Source organism: Prosopis cineraria, unplaced genomic scaffold (genome assembly GCF_029017545.1).
Source record: "Prosopis cineraria cultivar Desert tree isolate PC_DT_omini unplaced genomic scaffold, ASM2901754v1 PC7, whole genome shotgun sequence".
Classification (NCBI taxonomy): domain Eukaryota; kingdom Viridiplantae; phylum Streptophyta; class Magnoliopsida; order Fabales; family Fabaceae; genus Prosopis; species Prosopis cineraria.
This window is the reverse complement of record NW_026555338.1, coordinates 21540920-21559429: the sequence shown is the minus strand read 5'-3', so window position 1 is coordinate 21559429 and position 18510 is coordinate 21540920. Positions and strand designations below refer to the sequence as shown.

The following is an 18510-nucleotide window of genomic DNA, read 5'->3' as shown; positions in this document are numbered from 1 at the left end:
GGCGGCATAAGGGAGTTTGCTCCTTTCTTATCATAGTAGATGTGATCAGTTAATTGATGGTAAGTTTACTATGGGATCAAATATTTTTAGTCTTTTTTTTTTATTATAATAGGAGCTCATGGTAGTTAACTAGACTTGCTCTAAATATCATGATAGAAATAAGCATAGTTCTTTTTCTACCATGATAATTAGATTGTTTCTTTTCTACGACAGTAGGTAAATGCTTTACTATCATTGTAGGGTATGGTTAAGTGTGAATATTGGATTGGGGTTGTTTGAGTATGTGTCTATGATTTTTATTTATTCAAAATAAAAAATTTTAAAATACAACAATTCATTATGTTTATTTCAAACATGTGCAAGATAATCAATTTAGAATTCACTGCTCCAAAAAAAAATTTACATCAATTATTTTGAATTTTTTATGTTGGCTATTGGGGAAAGTAAAAAAAAAAAATTCCGATGTGGGAAGTCAAAATAACCAACATGAAATTTTATTTGCATAGTTAATATGCACGTGACTAACAATAATAAATTGAAAATTACAAATTAGAGAGAATAAATTATAAATTCTTTCAAACAAGTAATTTTTCATGAGAAAAATAAACATTGAGATTGTATTCATAAATAAAGTTGGATATAGACTTACAAATCTGAGAGGATAAGTTGCAATTTTTTGGAGTTGAATAAATAATCTTATAAAATTCATTGTTTAAAATTTCTTGTTTTTATAAAACAACATTGTGTTCTTAAATTAAATTAAAAAATTGAGTTGCAAATTAAAGTAGAAAGAGTTGTAAATTTCAAAAAGTAAAATGCAAATTTATAAGGTTAAAATTTTGTCAAAAGATCAATTAAAGATCCAAGAAATTTCCTTTATATTTTGAAATTTGTTGGGATTTTAATGGGATAAAAATTTCCCTTTAGGACTTCAGTGTCACTCTCCCTTTTTAATTTACTATGTTTTAAATCTATCTTCTAACTTTTTTTTTTTAAATAAAGCATGTAAGTATACAAATCATATGAGGCAATGAATTTTGAAATTAAAAACATGACATTAAATTTTTTGTAAATACATAAGGTACTTGGGGTGGGATGATAAATATCTTAGAATAATCTACGAGGAGATTATACATTTTTTTTTAAAAAACAAATTGTTCTTTACATTTTTAATATATACTTAGTAAGATATTCAAATATCATTTATATAAAAATAGAACAAGCAGTGATGAACCTAGAAAATTTTAACAGTTGGGACAATATTTATGCCAAATATAAATATTATTTTTTTAAAAAATATAATCATAAATATTAATTAAAGTAATATATAAATAAATTATATAATAAGTTTAAATTATTTCATTGTATCATAAATTTATATACAAGAGTAAATAATATTTTTAATTATGTATGCTTAACATTTTTAAAGAGAGTGGGGCAATTGATTTTTTTATAGGGGGCAATTACAATTTTAAAGAGGAGGCAAGTGCGATTTTGAGAAAAATGTGAGAGTAATTTTTACTTATGCCGCCCCCTCTTTTAAATGCGTGGGCACGTCCCTGAGAATAAGTTATTATTTATCTTATTAATATGCATGGAGTAAAAAAATTTCTAAAGCACTGAGTTGTTGATAATATATAAGGGACAAACTATAAAACAAAACCTACTTTATATATTAAAAAAACAATTACTTATATTGAATGTAACTGATATCTCAAATTCAAAAATAAAATAAATTGTCACTTATATTTTTTTTGAAAAAAATAATTTATTTTATGTTTTTATAATGTAATTCATAAAAAATTCCTGTGTATTGCCTGGAAATAAAAAATGATTAATTAAAGGGCAATTTCAATTTTAAATCATAGGTCAAGAAGCGTTTGGATTTAGGATCCTAAACTTATTTTTAATATATTATTCTCCTTTAATTTTAAAATGGTGTAATATCACGCTTATCGTTAATAAAATTTAATTTTAACAGTTAGTTAATCAAAAAATTACAAAAAAGACATGAAAAATTAAAAAAACTCAAAAATTACATAAAAACCCAAAAAATTTATAGAAAAAGACTAAGAAAATATTTTTAGTTCTTTTATGTATTTTTTTGGTCAATTAAAGGTCAAAGTTAACATTTATTGATTATAGGGGTAATATTGCATTGTTTTAAAATATTAAAAAAGAATATTACACCAAAAACAAGTTTAAAATTTTCAACATTCATGGAATTATAGTTTGAGGCTATTTTACCATTTAACCCATAAAAATATAGTTCTTTATAATTAAATTATAAAATTACTTATACTTGAAGAAAAAATATACTCTCTCTGTTAAAAAATGTAAGGCATTTTTAATCGAATCTCACCCCCCAATAAAATTATTTTCTACTTTCAAACTAACTCTATCTTTGCATATTTACTCTTATTAAACACCCTACAATAAATATAAAATCATTATCAATAGAGGCACTTTTCAAAAAAAGGCAATAATTATACATCGAAAGACTAAAAATGTCTTACATTTTGAACATCCAACTCTTTAAAAAATGCCTTACATTTTTTAACGGAGGGAGTACTTATTTTTTATTATTATAATTATTTTTTTTAGCTACTTGTACAATTCTATTTCATATTTTTAAAACACAAATACATGATAAAATTATCAAATTAATATTTACTCAATATTTAACTTAATTAGTTTTTATGGTATGCTTATATCAAATTTGGGATTAATATTCTCGTATATCACATGAAGTGTAAAATCTAGTTATTATTAATATTACAGTATAATATAATTTAATTTTTTTATAATTAATCACGTATATATATTAATAATGTATTTTATTTTTTAATTAGAGTTTAACAAAATTAATATATTATATACATTTTTATTAATATTTATATTTTAAAAAATAATGTTTTTATGATAATTTGCACATCTAAAAATGATTTTAACAAAATCATCCAAACGTATTTAATTTTATCAAAAATAGTTTTAAAAAATAACATCCAAATATAATCATATTATAATATAATTTATTATAATTAAAATTAATCATAATAATTAATTTTTTATAATTAATTTTATTCAACAGATATTCAATATTTAAATACATCCAAAATAGACGCAACTTTGGAACCCAAACGCCACTTGGGTCCCATAGTCTGGGAGTGATGATCTCATCACTTTTGGACTTTTTGTTTCACTCTGGACACGAAACGCTACTTTGGGGGCCATGCATGAATTGATGATCTCATGACCTTTTGTTTTAATTTAGTCCATGAAAGTGATGAGATGGCAAATAATTACAAAAGGTGATGAGATCATCCCTCTAATGGACTATGGGACCCAAACAACCTTGCTACTTGTTACCGCCTCCAATGTAAATATAAATTTGATTGACATGCCCCATAGATGATACATTTAGGCAGAGATGGCACAACGAGTGGGGGAAGGTCTGTGGCTGTTTCTGGCAAAGATATTGAGTACGGCGGTGGTACTGGTGAACAAGGTCCGTACACGGTGGTCGCAGTCGTCAGTGGGTGAGAACGAGAACGAGAATGAGTATGCTCTGAGCTGGACTTTAGCTGCTCAACCCAACAATGGCCATCCTGGCCAACACTACTGGTCAGCTCTTTTATCCATGCTTTGCTAGTTTTTTCTTGGATGAAATTTTGGCTTTGTATTTTTTTCCTCTTCAAACTCAAGCTTCTTTTGAAACTTTGCTAGCTTTCTTGCCCTTTGCCGCTCACTCCCACCCCCTCTTAGAATTTTGAAAATAAAAAAGCTTGAACCTTAGCTTAAGGACGTGATAATTTGAGCTAAATTTGAAAATACCACATAATAAAGGGAAAATTAGCAAATTAACTCATAAATTATAAATTCATGAACGTTTGAAATCCAAAACTTATTTTTTGATATAATATTTATCTTTAATTTTTGAAAATAGTATAATCTAGTGCCTACCGTTTATAAAAGTGAACCTTAACAATCAATTGATTAGAAAATAATAAAATATGACCTCAAAAATTATAAAAATAAACCAAATAAAATTTCTTCATACTTTTCTGTAATTTTTTAATTCTTTATTTGTAATTTTTGGGCTCTTTTAATGTAAATTTTTGTCCTTTTTTATAATTTTTGATATCTTTTTCTATTATTTTTTTGTTAACTAATTGTTAAAATTAATTTTTTTAATGATAGAAATTAGATTGTCTTATTTTTAAAAATTGAAAGAAAATATTACATAAAAAAATTAACATCAAAGATACTCATGGCCTTGTAATTTTTGAGCCAAATTGCTCTTTTACCAAATAATAAATTAAGTTCATTAAAACAATAGTTATTAGGTTCAGCTTGACCATTTTTAACCTGATGCAAGTCCTCAAAACATTTAAGAAAAAAACCTTGAAGAAGATGACATTTTTATTATTCACAATGTTTTTTAATTAAATTTCTGAGTGCTTTACTTTTGAAAAAAGGCACGTGATAGTAAAAAGAGACATTTGAAAAGAATTTCACCCTCCGTTTTTTAGTGAAAAATTTGAAAAAAATAATAATAAAATTCTTTTAAATATATAAATAATAATTTAATCTCTCAAAATGTCATAATTCCTCTAAAGTTTCAAGAGACTTTTCTGTCGTTAATGAATTTATATAAATTATCAAATTGCCCTATTAAGAATAAATGATTCACAAGTGTTATTAAATATTTATAACTTTTTTTCTTATATTCAAAATAATGCAACAGCAAATAAATAATTTAAATACAAAATCATATTTGCTATTACATTGTTGCAAATATAAGAAGAAAAGTATGAATATTTAAATAAAATTTGTGAATCATTTATTCTCAATAAAGGAAACTTGATATTTATATATATACATTAATACAGAAAAAGTCCTTAAAACTTCAAAGAAATTATGACATTTTCAAATGATCAAATTGTTATTTATATATTTTAAAGAGATTTTATTATCATTTTTTCAAAATTGGATACTTTTATTTGAAAAGAATTTCACCCTTCGGTTTTTATTTCTAGGAATTTGTTGAAATTTTTTATGTTTTAATATAAATTGCAACTGTATTTTTTTTTTTTTTAAAAAGGCACGTGATGACTGATGACCCATAAATAATCTTGCTCCTTAGTGACTTGATCACATGAATTTATCTTTTGTTTTTTCCAGCAAGCAGGGACCGTTTGAATAGCAACCACGTGGCCACTACTTCTATTCCTCCTCAGGAAGGCAAATCCCTGGTGTCGTGTTCTCCAACGTCAACATCTTCATTTTCTCTCATGAAGCCTTTTCCCCAACTTCATCTTCGCTCCTGTGATTACAATTCTACTCGCCTTCCTTCAAATTCGAAGTTCAACCGCCAGTGTCTCGCCCTTCCACCTTCACCCTGTCATTTTCATGGCTTCAGTCATCTGTTCCATAGTATATTGCTTCAGTTTTGCGCTAAGTTCGTGTTTCCCGGTTTTGCTTCTCTGTTTGAAGTGGTTATGTCAATCTCTGGCTTTTTGGTTGTTGCCTCTTTGACACCTTTGGTTCTGCAGCTTCCATGGTGGTCCATTTTCTTTATCCTCTTTTTCTTGTAGGGTTCTTTAAGCTACTGAAGAAACTTCATGGCATTTATGGCAATTTACACCATCCACGCCCAAGAGCAGTACAGTTGCCACTCCTGCCCATATTCAATCATTAGAGGATGGAGATTGATTCAGAAAAATATTTCTTACTTTAATTTAGGATATTTTCATTGTGCCTTCTTATCTTTCTATTTCAAGTGTGATTTTCTAGTGAGAAGTTATGAGGAGCCAATAAATTGTGTCCTCAAGTATGCTAATGGCCTTTTTTTAGCAAGTGTAGAATTGGGCTCATTTTTACATAATACAAGAACCTTAGAATGGAGTAGTGCCTTGGTTGAATTCAAAAGGGTCGCTAACTCTGATAATGAAGGTGCTCCAAAAAAGCTTTTAGTGTTCTGTCTAACGTTGTGTGTATGATTATATGTGTTTTTTTTTTTTTTTGGAGGGAGTGGTGGATTCCCCTTGATGTATTTATCAATGCTGCAATTTGGGAACTAAAGCTCATCATCTTCTTCCAACAAATATTAATATTTTTTGGTTTTATAATTAAACCAAATTTCTGCAACTATCAATACTAAAACATGGTCTAATAAAATGGGAAATTTCATGCTGATTGACCACTCATTTATCTATCATGAAACCCATTTATCTCCATAGATCAGCAACCTCTAAAGGGACTTGGACAATTATAGAATAATCACATATATTAAGTTGAACCACCTACTTCAAAGAAGAGGGTGTCATATAATCTATTTCAATTTCAGTGGAGGCTCTATCATTTCTTTATTTATATTTATCATTCCCATAATATCTATCCAAGTGTCCTTTAGATCTGAACATTTCTCTACTGCTGAGGATAACCTTTTTCTTTCTAACCTGAACTGCAAGTTATAATTAACTTCAGTTGATTTTGATTGCAAAAAGTATATTTTTAACTGTTTAGTTGACTAGATAACAGTTAAGAGTTTGTCAAAAGCTCCATAGATGTTTTTAGATTATGCGTCTATACTAGCATCTGAGATATTACTAACTGAAATTTTGGATTTGAACACACAAGGGGCATACGAAGCGCACACAGTTTAATAATGGAGTTATATCTGTGTTTAACATTCATACTGGATAGGACATACATTTCCAATTATAGATACTTTATTTTCACACCCTGTTTCCCTGAGCGTTTGTTCCTCTTAGTATGTTACTAGTATGTTGCCCACCAATAATCTCCAGCCATTGACGGATTTGAGTTTTGTGATGTCTTGTGTTCGAAGAATCCAAGTTCCTCGATTTATTAGTTTCTGAATATTTTTCACATGTACCTAAGACTAATCTAGCTTTTGCTATTTGACAATGTGAAGTTAGATTATTTTTCTAATGGGCAGATAGATTTTCTTGGGCTTAAGATAAGTATGCCTTAATGGCAGTCGTAGTTTGATATTTCCTCAAATTTGCATGCAAATCTGAATTTCCTGTTTCTGTTTAGTAAACTAGCTCACATATTTGTATTCAATGCATTTTTTTCTTTAATAAGTTTCTAAATTTTTTTCATATTAAGACTAATCTAGCTTTTACTATTTGCATGTTGGAATATTGAGCCCCAATTGAGTAGAAGTTACCTTGAGCTCTATTTTATTTTATTTAATTATATATATTAGCTTCTTTCTTTACCTATGCAGTATAGCATATATGTGATTTTACATTATCAAGACTTGCACGTTTTGTAACTACTACACTATGTCCAGGGAAAAGTAAGCGTAACGGCAACAAGTGCTTGAACACCGTGATGTGAGTCTAGGTAGCTGATATCAACAAACATGGAGCTTATGCTATGAAGAGTACATTTTCTAAGTTCGCAGTCTGAATAATTTATATTTTATCTTTTAAAAGTTTTTGTAACAATTTGAATATTTATTTGGATTTAAAATACACATGGTAAGCAAGATTTATCAGATAGTTTTCATAATAAGGAAATTTGAATTATTTTGAACTTTAGAATTCAGAATCGTAGTTTAATTCCAGTAGAAACTGAGGAGCATTTCACATGTCAATCATAATATCATGTTATAGTCAATTTGATGTGATATTCATGTTGGTAGTCTTACATTTTTTCTGGTTTCGTTAGACCAAAATGCAAACAGACTTCTATATTGTTACAAGTCCAAGGCTCATGTTTGGTGGCATTGCAACAGGTCCTCTTCCTGATGATTTTTATGACAAGGAGGCATAATGAACCAGGCAAGAAACAAAAAGGTTTGTCAGGAGGGATTAGAACCTATTGTGTCTTTGCTTCTGACTAACCTTTTGCTTTCTAAACCCAGCTGCATGTTAGAATTCACTTGTAGCTGATTTTGATTATAAAAAATAGGGTTGTTAACTATTGAGTTAACAAGATAACTGTTTAGAGTTTGTCAAAGGCTATCTAGATCCTGCATTTGAGATTATGCACACATAGTAGCCTAGCATCGGAGACATTGCTTGTCGAGTTTGAGCAATGTTAAAGGGGCATGTGAAGCACAATGGTTCCATAATGGAGTTGTATCCATGTTTAAACCCATAATAGATGGACTTCAAAGTTCACCTATAGGCTATAGATGCTATACATTCATATGTCCTGTATATATGGGTGTTTTTGTTCTTCTAAAAGTGACTGGTAGTATTTTGATAGGCAATCTACACCGTTGACGTTGAGAGATTTGAAACATTTCCAAAAGCTCAAAGAGTGAGTCGGCCTTTTAAGTGTTCGGCCCATTTTAACACTCTTTATAAAAGTTTGGAATTTTTTATAAAAATTGATAGCAATAATTAAAAGACAAAAATAAATTAATTTGAATAATGAATTACATTAGCAATAATTATTCATAAAATATGTAGAAATAATTCTCACAAGAATTAATATTTAATTTTCAGGCCAAAAAAAATTGCCTTGAAGAAAGACGTAAAGAAAAGGAGGATGTGTGACGTTGGGAAGTTTTATTGAAATTTCATCTGACATAAAATGAAAATCTCAGACTCAAGCTCTCTTTGATTTTAATGTAGGAGGAGGAGTAGTAGTGGGTGATGATGATGATGCGGGAGAATATCAATAAAAAATTTAATAATAGTAAGATTCAGATTCAACAAATGGAAGAAGATGGGTAATGAAAGAATTACTTGGCTTCCCAAAAGTAAACATCAGTATGGCAAAGGGCTGTGAAAAGAATCTTGAGACACACTTCTCTAGCCTGTTGGCAGCACCACCTCTACCTCTTCAATCGACAGTGGCTTGCAGCTACATTTCAAAATTCCACACAAAACAATCAATACAGAATTGGGAAGAGAGAAGAAAGTTTATGTGTGAAGAAGATAAAGAAAGACAGAGGAGAGCAGATATTTAAGAGTGAAGGCTGACCTCTGCACTTGATAACTTGACCAGCCATGCTAGACATGGTAGTTTCTGAACATTGAGCATGAAAGACGACAATGGTAGTGAGAAATTGTTGATAGTTGTTGGGATATGGGGGAAAGCAGAGCCTGGCAAAAGCTATATATACTCGGGGAAGACATGCTCACTTGGCTGTCCATAGAGAACAACGAACTGAATTTGAGATTTGGTTTTTAGTTTAAAAGGTTTAAAAGGAAATAATACCACTGTGGTTTTACTGTATCGTCCAACAGGAGCTACAAGGAAATTTCAAAGTAGTTTCCTCAACGCTGGTTTCAACTCGAGGTTATGCTTTGTTATTTTTAGATCCTCTATCTTTTTAATACAAGCCTCTTTTCATCAAACAGATTTTTTAGTGTGGCATCTGGGAAAAATAATTAAAAAAATAAATACCACGGCCATGAGAAAACTAATTGCGTTGACCAATGGAAACTAGAAACACAGGTTTAGCCTTGGCGGTTTGGAAGAGTGTGAACTAAATGTCATCAAGGATTAATTATTAAGCTAATTTCTTTATTACATAAATTAAGCAAATAGTTAACATCACAAGCTCCTATAACAAGACATTATAAAGATGCTGTGCCAACACAAGAAGGCTTGCCATGGCTACTTTCTAGGAATAAAACTACGTCATATGCAAGTGGCTGTGTTTATCTGTTATATATCAACAGATAACGATTGACAATATTCTTCATTCTTATATCATCTATTCTAGAATTAATCGAATTTTTTTGAGTAAATTTGATTCATTAAACATTAAATATCTCTGTGTGTGTGTGCGTGTTATGATTTGATTCATTAAACATTAAATGTCTGTGTGTGTGTGTGAGAGAGAGAGAGAGAGAGAGAGAGACTTATCGGAAGCCATATGAATAATATTAACAATATATATCAACAGATAACTCATGGTCAGTGGTGTTGCATGAAGAATCCACAATAGCAAACAATGCCAGGAGAATCCAGAATCTACCGGAGAAGGAGTTTATATTCATAGCAGCCATAGCCCCTGTTTCTGAGAGATACAGTAAGATGGAGCAAATTCAGAAGCAAAGTCTTAATAGTGGTCTTATTATTTGATGGTTAAAGTGAAGGAAGTAGCAAACAAATGCGTCATGTTAGAGGGAGAAAGAGGGAGAAGGAGAAGTTAATGAAAGTTGGATTTACAGAGAATGGGGGTTTAATATCATCCTGTTTGCTAGTGCGGTGATTGAGATTTTTCCCATTTCTTTTTTTTGATAAGAAGATTTTTCCCATTTCTTCCCTAATAAGATTTCACCGAAATGCTATCATCAACTCTATCAAAGCTCAAAAATGACTTTACCTCCTCTAATTTTATGTTTTTGATTTTATAGCCTTCACTTGCTTTCCCTTGACATCTTCCAAAACAATGGGTTCGACAACATCGATGCTCTGGCACCGGCTTCGCGTAATTCTGCTCATCTCTCTGAACCCCAGAGGAACCAAATTTCTTAGACCTCTTGTTGATAGGACCGCCTTGAACCCCATATTTGTTTTTGCTGGCACAAGTCCTAAAGATCCACAGATCTCTGATTGCGCCTACATGGAAAATGCAAACTCCCTCTTTAGACCTGTTCGGGCACTCGATAACACCAAGAACTCGCCGAAATTCTTATCGTTCGCCATAAAAATTAATTGAATCATGGGAACCTGATAGAAGAGGAGTGGGAATTAAAACCTAAATCCTGAAAATAAATTGCATGCACCTCAGATTTGGTGATGTTAAGAGGGAAAGTGAGGATGCTTCATTAATCACTACGCCAACTCAAATAAAAGTAGGAATTGAACCCCAAATCCTAGATATAAATCACACTCCACCATGTTTTCAACACTCCTCAAGACAAGATTGTTCTTGAGACTCTGCTTCTCCCTCTTCTCCCTCCACTCATGCGCTCTCTCACTCCCATGGTTAGTCAAACGTTAGGAATGGGTTAGCCGCTTTTAATATTTCTAAAGCAACATTATTTATTCTTTTTAAAAGATGAGAATATCCATAATTTTTTTTAAAAAAATTTCAAAACATTTTTGCCTCCCATTCTCAACCAAAGAAAATTGAAATTGCCAAATAAACGTAATCAACCTATATGTAGCAAAATAAACTAAGGAGTAGCAATACAATTTTACCTTGCTAAACTAAATAACACGTTTAATAAGTCATAAATAATTTCTTTAATGAACTTTTTGATTTTTTTTTCTTGTCCTATTTACAAAATAGAGAGTATTTATTTTGATATTATTTATAAAAAACTTTACTAATTATTATGTTTATTTTTACCCTTTTGTTCTTATTAAATATTAAAAAATTTATTAAATATTAGAGTATTTTATTGTTAAAATATGTATATTTAATATGAGTAAAGTTAAAAACTTATTTAATTTTTAGATTGAATTAATGACATTGAATATATTTTTGATTTCAGTAAAAATACTAAAATTAATTTAGAAATAAAATAAGAGTAAGTGATTGCTATTATTGGACTGGATTTCTTTGTTTTATGAATATCTAGTGGATGAAAAGCTTCACTAGTTCTACTCCTTTTTAATATGGATGTTGAAATCTTAATTCTTGCTATTTAGGTGGATTCCTTGGTGATCCTATAGCCAACGTGCTTTCCAGCTGAACTAAAATAGTTAAGCCTCTGGCAAAATTTTTGAAGAAATAAGCTAAAAATATCAATTTAAATAATTATAAATTAAATAATTATTTAATTGTAAATAAGTATTTAAATATTAAATATAACTTTTAAATTGTAATAAAATTTTTATTCATAACTGTTTGAATTAATATTCATAACTTTTTTTAGAAAATTTTATCAGCACTTAATTATTATTAATTTAATTTTTTAAGATCTAACTATCATTCTCCTTACATATGCTTGTGTTTGGCTTGATTTTAGTAATGTAATTTAACAAAAAGGGATTTTTGTATCATTTGTAAAGTTGATTGAAAAAATTTAGTACTTTTTTAATCCAAACATTTTTTTTAAAGAACGCTTTTTCATGCCTATAACTCTAACTTGACCCAAAAAAGAAAAAGCATTTCTACATCATTTAATTCAAACTAAATATTTTCTTGTGCGTTGCCCAGATTGTAGTTAAAGAATTTAAAATAAATATTATTGATATCATTAATATCGACATATTTAAAATAATTAAATTTTTAGGAGTTTCTCTGTTCAATCATTTTTTTCTTCAATATTTTATTTATACACATCTTGTCTTTATTTTTCAAACTTATAATGAAAAACTTATTTAGAAAATGCCTATTCTTAGAGTGCTTAAAAAATATTGGCCCAAAAAAAAATTCTTTAGAATTCTCAATAATCCTTCATTTTCGATCATATAAAAAAAATTAGATATTAGTTTATGAATTATGATATAAATTATATTTCTATAAATATGGATATAAGAAAGAATCCAAAGGAATCCCTCTTTTTTTTTTTTTTAAATTGTATTCTATTCTTTTGTATTTTTTGGTTCCTATTCTTCTTTTTTTATGTGCAAAACAAAAAGGCTACTAAAAAAAATACATTTACCACTCAAGTTTTGCCTGTTTAGAGTACTTAAATAGTCATTGTGTTATCTTGTCAGCATTGAATGCATGGTGAAACGTGCATAATTTGAAACGCTAAGACTATGAGATAAGAATTGATGATCCAAATCAAACTTAAATTTCTTTTATTTCCTTTTTTTTCTTTTTACAGACAATATTTATGGATGATAGTTGATGAGAGTTGAATAATATTGAGTACAACAAATTAGAAAAATATATCAAAAATAGGAAAAGAAATTAAATCTCCTTTATCAAGAAAATTGAAAAGGCATGGAAAAGTACCTGAATGCATAAGGATAGTCAGATGGGTTAATGCTAACAATCAAGGAAATTTAAAAATGAGATTGCTCAAATTAATGCTCCTGTGAAAGTATACAAAAAATACATGAAAAATAAGAAAATAAATTAAATCTTATTGATAAGAAAAATTGACAAAGCATAGGAAAGTACAACGAATGGAGAATGATGGCCGGATAAAGTTAATGCTAATGATAAGGAAAATTTAAAAATAGAATTGCTCTTGAATCAATGCTCCTGTGAAAATAAACTAAAAACACATGAAAACTAGAAAAATAAATTAAATCTCATTAATGAATCAAAAAAAATTTTTCATATTAACATTAGCCTAAAATCTCTTAACCAATGAGACTTAATTTTTTTTTGAAAATGGGACTGCTCTTAAATCAATGTTCCATAAAAGGAGATTGAAAATACATGAAAAATAAAAAATAAATTAAATCTCATGGATAAGAAAAATTGAAAAGGCATGATAAGGTACAGTGAATGAAGAAGGATAGATTAATAGAGTTAATGCTAATGATTAGGAAAATTTGAAAATGCGGCTACTCTTGAATTAATTTTTTCGTGAAAGTAAACTGAAAATACATGAAAAATAAAAAAAATAAATTAAATTTCATTAATGAATCAAGAGAAATTTTTATATTAACATTCGTCTAAAATTTATTAACTAATGAGAATCATTTTTTTAACCAATCATATATATCTATATTGATGATGATGATAAGTTGAAAAAAATAATTTCTAACCAAATGTATAATAATTTCTAATCTTTCCAAAATCTCAATAAAATAAATAAATTATTGAAAAATATTTTTTTTAATTTTAAATAATTAGGCCTTTTATCTCTTTCATATTAGCTGTCACGAGAAAGAATTCTTATGTTTTGACCAATATAATTTGATTTTATTAACATTCAAAAAATATCGTTTTATCAAATTAAAATTTAACATATTTTAAGTAATTACTATCAACTTAAGCACTTAATATAGATATAACATTCTAAATTTTAATTTCTAGATTTAGTTAATCAATCAAGGGTAATTAGATAAAATTTAAGTGTTCATTAATTTGAAGACAGCTTGAGATGGCTGACGACCCTATTTAAATTTGAATACAATCGTAAGATTGGGCAGGGAAACGTATTGGGCCACTTAAGCCCAAATTGAAGGACATAGTGGGCTTTGACTCTCATCTACTCATGAACAAGATTTGTTCATGGGATGTTCGCACGTGGATAGAGAAAAATTTGGTAGAATTTGTCTTTTTAGTTCGTCCATGAGCAGACCACGCATGGATGAAGCATTGGGAAGGCATTTTAAATGTCAAAAAACATAGAAAAACTGAGAGAAAGTTAGAGAAGTCAAAAGGGAAGAAGGAGTTCCACTAGGGCAGGGGATTTTCAGCCATTGGAGGTGTGTTTAAGTTTGAAATTATAAGGTTGTCCTTATTAATCTACCATTAACTCTCAAATCATAAGTGATCATGACTAACTCAACTCAATTATCAAGTTTGTAAAATTTATAAGAATGGGATCCCAAATTTTTAAAACTCAAAACACACTAATATACTTTTATAAGCCAGAAATCAAAGTAAAACAAATTTATGAAAGCATGAGATACCTATTTGTGATAAAGCATTTGCAAAAAGGGTTGAAAAACATTATTTTAGCATAAAAGACAGAGGTGTGCCATAGCACGTTTGCCTTTGTACCATGTACTGTGGTATAGGCGCCATACGCTGTGGCACATTACACGAATTTAACAGCAATTTTGCTGTCATAAGAAAGCACTTGTGGTGAACTTCAAACATGGCTTGCTTCTTTGTTCAACTTTCGATTAGGGTAATCTGGGTGTTCACATAAAACCTTTTTCAAACTCTAGCTAATGGCTGGTCTCCTTTTCAAATTGTTTCTCAATCAAAAGAAGAACACCTATTATCAAACTCACTCTTTTTTTATATTAACATACAACTAGAGTGTCCAATATTCAATCTAAATGTTAAAAGCTTACATAAATCCTTAGACCATACTCAGTGGACCATAACAGACTCAAGCAACACACCACAACAACCAAACAATGCATATCTTACATTTTCACTACTTAATTCCTTAATCACAAAAATATAAAGGGGAGACAAATTCTCATAAATCATTACATAATTCATAATACTCATCAATTTCACATTTCTCTATTTGTACTAGTATTTGGCCCTATATAAACTTTGCAACCACATTATATACAACATAGGGTACAAAATACACATTCACATCAACTTCCCAAATTAGTGTAAGTAGTCAAAAATTATATGATAACCTAGTTGAAAAATTCTTAACAAAATACACATAATTAAAATTTCTATGTGAGACCTATAGTACAATTTCAGAAAATCCTATGCCTTGGGTTGTTTTCCCTAATTCTAATCTGATGATCTAGATATTGAAAGCGATAAGGACAACCATTTAGTAATTAAGGTTAATCCAGCCTATACAAATGCTTGTTAATCAATTATAAAAATGCAATGACAATTACACTATCACAAATTTATGTGCTTTTCAAAAGGTTGCCACAACTATAATATTAACAACCATGTGGTCGGTCACAAGCATATATCAATTCACATCAATGAATAACATCAAAACACATATGGGTCTACAATACTAACAACCATTTATCCCTGTTAAATTATGTCAGACCACAATAATAACAACTATATAACTGGAATATGAAATGCATAATTAATGTCATCCTTATACCCTCTTAATATCTTCAATATGAAACCAATGGCTATTTAATGGACTACGTCCATAAGCTCGGACTACTTAAATCTTTCACTTGTGATGAGCTGCCCAAAAAAGGCTATTAGATTCACCTGTGAGACACAGTTTCTCCTAATACTAACAAATATGGGGTATTGTACATCTACTCTAGCCTCTTTATAAATCAGTGGAGACTAATTAAATTCATATTCCTCAAAAAACAAGTGGGATAGTCCCTTTACAACAATAAGATTGGCTACCTCCTGATTTCAATGATAAGCTGTCAATATCATGTGAATTTACAATATCTACTCCTCTCCATAGAGGGGAAATCCCACCTCATGTAACATGTAACACCCTAAAAGTTTTTTTTCAAAATAATTAACTCAATCATGGTAGAAAAGTGTCTATCGTGAAAAACAGAAGTTAACTAATCCTATATTTCTTTTTTGAAACAATTATGTGATTTGAAACACTATCATGATAGAAAATGATAAAATATAGTCTTATAAAATATTTCACCTTTTAAAATAACTACCATGGTTGAATAGATTAAGCTAGATAAATAAGTACTATTATGATAAGTAGAATTTAAACTCTTTAAATTGTCATTTCTAAGATTTGGGATCCCAAATAATTAAAAAAATAATATAAGTGTGAAAGGCCTAAAAGATCCATTTAAAATTGAGAACATAATAAACCCAATAGAATAGAAAAAATAAAAATAGTTATGTATTTTAAAATCTTAAAATCACCTATCAATTTTGCCAAATATCACAAAATAATTTTCAACATTGCTAATGCACATCTACTATCATAGTTGGGTTACACTCACCCAACACATTTTATATAAAAAAAATCAACATAAATTCATTTAACATATGTCTTTGGTTCACATAACACAATATCATTATAAAATTATCCTTCCACATGCTATTTAGGCCAAAATATCATTTCCCACCCTTATGCTCCCTACAATTACAAACCAAAGCCAACAGTCATAGATAGACTAATTAATTGAACTCAACAAACAAGCCAAAACACATGATCCAATCATCATGCCTTTTTTTTCCCTTAAACATTCAACATTATCAAGTACCATCAATGCCTCAATAAATATAAAAATATTTCTATTTACAGTCATTTCAAAACATGTAACGTGTAGGAACTATTTAAAGAGGCATGATCACAACCATGAATTTATATGTTTAATAAATAACAAAAGCCTTAATATTAGCAATAATGTATTATAAAAATCATAAATCCAAACCTAAAGAAAGGAAGTGGTTCCACACCACTAAGTCTTAGGGGTTTTTCCAAATGCCACACACTTGGCTCTTCTCATAAAAATTGTTAATAACGTAATGAGACTCAAAGTCTTAATAATCAATGACAATTCATGATAATATATACAAATAGTTAAATGTGTATTTGCTAAGTGAGGAAACAACAATCATATAATTTCAACAAAAGCACAAGAAATATTATAATGTATGACAAACAACCATCCTAATTTTTCTCCAATAACCTCGAACCGTAACTCTCACTCAGTGCTAAATCACTCAACCAAAGGTAAACTAGTCCGAGTCCTTACAAGCCACCTATTGGGCCTCCAATAGGGACGTACCATGTGACACAAAAATACAACAACCACAAGTCTCTCAACACCTCTGACAAAAATCAAACAATGACATATCAACATTGTATAATCATACATTACAATCTTCACAATCTTCTCATTTTCAACAATATCACAACATAACATCTCACTTGTCAAAAACATTTAAAAATACGTATTTACCATTCCATAATTTTTTCATAAACATAACAAAATAATTTCCCAACAACAATTTACAAATTTTCTCAATAATCATACAAATAACATAAAGCAACACTAATCACAAATAAAGCATAGTTATCTCGTGATTTTTTCAATAAATTATTCTTTACAATTTATATTCCACCACAATATTCACCAACAACACAAGTTACAAATAATATATTATTCATAAATATTAGTTTCAATTATTAGAACTAATAAAATAACTCTAATAATAGAATTAAAGAAAGTAACATAATTCGTAATCTCACCATTAATACAAATCTAGAGTTAGTACTATCAAATAAATTTTTTAGCTCTTCTTTTAGTCATCAATAAATACTAATAAGCTAAAATCAACTTCTAAATTAATTTCTATTATCAAATTTTTTTTATTTTGTAAATTCACACTTAAAAATACCTAAAAATTACAAATTTTGTCTCAAACTTAGAATTATCATTTTATAGTCATAACAATCTATTTCTCATCCCAAATAATTATTTAAACCTCAATAAATTAACATATAATTTTTAAATTTAACAAAAATCTACTCATAGAAGTTTAAGATTTAACTCATAAGTTTCAAATTCAAATTCCATCAATAAATTTATACTCAAAAATATTTATTATACTATTAACAATCTCAACCATCATATTTATTCATTATAAATTTATCCCTCTTCCAAACCTTATATTTTTCATCATCAGCAAAATTAGAAACTCAAGAGAAAAGCTTACTAAAAAAATATTTAAAATACTTATATAGTCTTAAAAAAATTTAAAATCACATTTTATATATTCTATTAGAAACCTTTATCTTTTAAACTCAGATCCCTAATTGCGGGTGAATGGCGTTCTTTCCGTCTCTGCTCTCGCACAGAAAAAAGGGAATGGAAAAACGAAAGGAAATGAGCTAAGGAAAGAGGGGTAGTTGCTGTTTTAAAATAAACGTGGGTCTCACGCTATAAAACTCCCCCCTTCATCTCTGTTTTTTTTTTTTTTTTACTTATACCCTACACGGACGTCCGCCCAAACTTTCTATATATATCTATATATATATA

General features: G+C 28.9%; 1 long non-coding RNA gene across 2 annotated transcripts; it reads right to left on the bottom strand.

Annotated features, from left to right (window-relative positions):
- Nucleotides 1–8731: 8731 nt before the first annotated feature.
- On the bottom strand, nt 8732–10916 carry LOC129316832 (uncharacterized). 2 transcript variants are annotated; one of them, XR_008594803.1, is made up of 4 exons: nt 10728–10916; nt 10325–10560; nt 8971–10015; nt 8732–8850 (listed from the first exon to the last, which is right to left on the bottom strand). It is a non-coding gene; the product is annotated as an uncharacterized LOC129316832 (long non-coding RNA). The 2 variants fall into 2 exon arrangements; XR_008594802.1 differs by having other exon boundaries at nt 10325–10916.
- Nucleotides 10917–18510: the final 7594 nt, after the last annotated feature.